The sequence below is a fragment of the Hypanus sabinus genome, chromosome 28, assembly GCF_030144855.1.
Source record: "Hypanus sabinus isolate sHypSab1 chromosome 28, sHypSab1.hap1, whole genome shotgun sequence".
NCBI classification, from domain to species: domain Eukaryota; kingdom Metazoa; phylum Chordata; class Chondrichthyes; order Myliobatiformes; family Dasyatidae; genus Hypanus; species Hypanus sabinus.
In genome coordinates this window covers 42,729,723-42,733,157 of record NC_082733.1, presented here as the reverse complement: position 1 = coordinate 42,733,157, position 3,435 = coordinate 42,729,723, and positions in this window count along the sequence as shown.

Sequence of the window (3,435 nt, the reverse complement as noted above, 5' to 3'; positions counted from 1 at the left end):
TTATTGTATTTTTGTTATACTGTTAATTTTTGCAAAAATAGAACCTCAAGGTTATATAGTGTGACATACATGTACTCTGATAATAAATTTATTTTGAACTTTGCAGTAAGAATTTACCAGAAGTTTTTGAAATAACTATGGGAAGCCAGCTGAGTATTTAATAAAAATGAGTTGGCCTGAGATAATGGTGATTCAGCTTCAACTGTTTGAATGTTGGAATGGGAAAAACTCTAATGACTGATATGGAAACACAAGTGCACACCGTATTCTCTGGCAATATTGTTTGAAAAGGTTCTGAACACATTTAAAAAAAATAATGGGCTTAAATATATGTTGATTCTGCAACTTATAAGGTGAAGCTTTTCAGTGACCTTTAATCACTTAAATTGAACCACTTGATCATTTCCAAAGGGAACAAAGAACCCATTTGGCCAAGTTAACTTCATGATGAGGAATGCTATCCTTGTAATTGAAATATAAAGTAGTGGAATCACGTAGCAGTTCAGGCAGTACAAGGGGATAGAAAGTTTAATATCTCAAGATGATTCATGAGAAACTTATGAAAAAGAGCATCAATCTAAAACTCTAGACAGTTTCCAATACCTACTTTTCTTTTGCTTTCTGATCAAAATTGTCCTTGAAATTGAACCAATTAAACTTTTAGAAAGTGAACCAGTTTTATTAATGTGCACCTCAACAAAAACACTTCAAGGATTATGGGCCTATAAACTTGCTAAATTTCCAAATGTTCAAACTGTGAAACACGAAGTATCTTTTGTCACTTTTTAGTTCAGTTTCTAGTTAAAGATAACTGGTTTATTTATAAAGTCAGTTCCACTTGTGGGTGAAGATTTAGTGGCAGAGAGAGAGAAACAGCCCATTGATTCCACACTGGCCATCAACCACCCATTTATTCTCTATCAGTCCCATGTTCTATTCTTCCCACATTCTGCTCAATGCCTCAGATTCTGCTTATGTTGGCCAATTAACTTCCTAACCTGTATGCCTTCAGGATGTGAGTGCAAGCGCAGAGCACTAAGATTAAATCCACACGGTCACAGGAAGAATGTGCAGACTCCACACAGATGAAACCTAAAGCCAGCATTGAACCTGGTTTTATGAGGCATTGGCTCTACCAGCTGCCACTGGGCAGCTTCCTTTGACCCAGATTAATATGAAAGGTAAGGTCATAAAGTTCTATGATCCATTGTGCTGTAATGCTATTATCAATCATCATTAACACTAATTCCATTAATCAACATGTTAATGGAGATCATGGACAGCCAAGTTAGTATAGGAATAGGAAGTCAAATTGAAATGCATAGCCACTGGGAGATCATGTTTCAATGGGGCCAAATTCAGGTTGGAGAAGCAAAACCTCACATTCTGCTTTTGCAGCCTCCAGCCTGATAGTATAGGCATCAATTTTTCTAATTTCTTCCCCCTTCTTTCTTCCATTTACCACTCTATTTAACCTCTCATCCCTTCTCACCTGCCCAACACCTCCTGTTGGTCCCCCCTCCCCTTTCTCCCATGGTGCATTGTCCACTCCTATTGGATTCTTTCTTCCTCAGACCTTTACTTACACTCATCACTTCCCAGCTTCTTACTTCATCCCACCCACATTCCCCCACGTCTGGTTTCACTCATCATCTGTCTGCTAATACTCCTTCTTCCCCCCCCCCACCTTATTTTGGTTTCTGCCACCTTCCTTTACAGTCCTGATGAAGGGCCTCAGCCCAAAATATCAACTGTTTATTCTCTTCCATAGATGTTGCCTGACTTGCTGAGTTCCTCTGGCATTTTGTGTGTTTTGCAAGGTAGCCAAAATGCTTTTTTTTGTTGGTACAGCCTGTAGCAAACACAAATGTGGGATATTTCTTCTCATAATCACATTATCAAGAATCTCAAAGCACCAATATCCACAAACTCCTCAAAATTGTATGTTTTAATTTACTGCTGTGGGTTTTCCAGGTATTAACTGTGGGCTTGAACATTTTAACTTTGGTTTTATATGTATATATTTAGTTTATGTACATAGTATTAAGAATATATTTGAATCTGCCAGTGTTAAATTTTCTGCTTTCAATTTGATGGCACTTTAAAGAAACTGAAAGTTGTAATTTCTCGTGGGTGAAATGTATTTATAACTGAAACCATGCCATTATCAAACACAAAGGACTCAACTTAACCAAAATAAACAAAATTCAGATCCTAACTGCTAGAACATAAATATCAAGTTCACAGTTGGTGTTAAATAAATGGTGAGATGATTTCTTAAAATTACAACTTGGAGAATTAGCAATTGAACTAGTTAATGTCGATTAGTATGGAATAGAAGTAAAAATATGGAAGTACAGTTTAAGAAAACAATGGTATTCAAATTGAACCTCTCTGGTGTACTTAAATTTCCTACATTGTACCAAGGCAAGGGAGACAAATGAACAGGTTGTAAAGGTGCTTTGAACAGAATGGATATGTTAATGTCCTACACCCAGCTGTAGGATGCATTTCCTGGGCTACTTTCTGATTGACCTATGCAATGTAAAGTGCTAAAGCCTCGCTCAAGAGTTGCCTAGGCTGAATGGTGTGTATCCTTGTAAATGGCAAGACTGGAAAAGAAGTACAGTACATCATGAAGAAATATGCCAAAATTCAACATTGAGGCAGGAGCTGAGTAAACCATACCAAAATGAAAATAGTAGTGATACTGTAAGTATCACTTATAGTATTTCACTTATATTTTGTTGAAAACTTCCAACAAACAGCATGGAGTTGTTGGGCCAAAAGACCTGCTATCATCATCATCGTGTTCTGAGTCATATAATGTAGACGATCATAGTCTTTAATCTGAGAAGTTCTAATAATCTCCAAAACTTCTGCAGTCCATCCCTTAATGTAAACCATGAATGTCATGTACTGTTAACTGTGACATTTTCTTCCATCACTTTTGCCCATCACTGCAAGAAGGACCTGTATCTGTTCTGTATTGCTCTAATTAATTCTCAAAGTATTGTGTATTTATGGCAAATAGCTGTTTAGTAGTTAGCTGATTTGGTTATGCCTTTTCACAATGGACTTGCACACGGGGAGGATGAATATACTAACTAAATAGCAAGAAAATATTGGATGGCAGGTCTTTTACCTAAGGTAGAGGAGCCTAAAACTAGAGGGCATAGATTTAAGGTTTGAGGAAAGATTTAGTAGGAACCTGAGGGAAAACAGCTGCCAGGACAAGAGGAAGGCACAATTATGACATTTAAGAGATAGAAAATGTTAGAGGGATATAGACTAAACGTAGGCAAGTGTTTCAAGCTTCAATAGACATCTTGGTTGGTATGTATGAAATGGGTGGAAGGGCTGTTTGGCTCTATTACACAGTGTACTGAAACCTCCAGAGATGCACAAACCCAGAGTGGGTAACTCTGCTCAGAA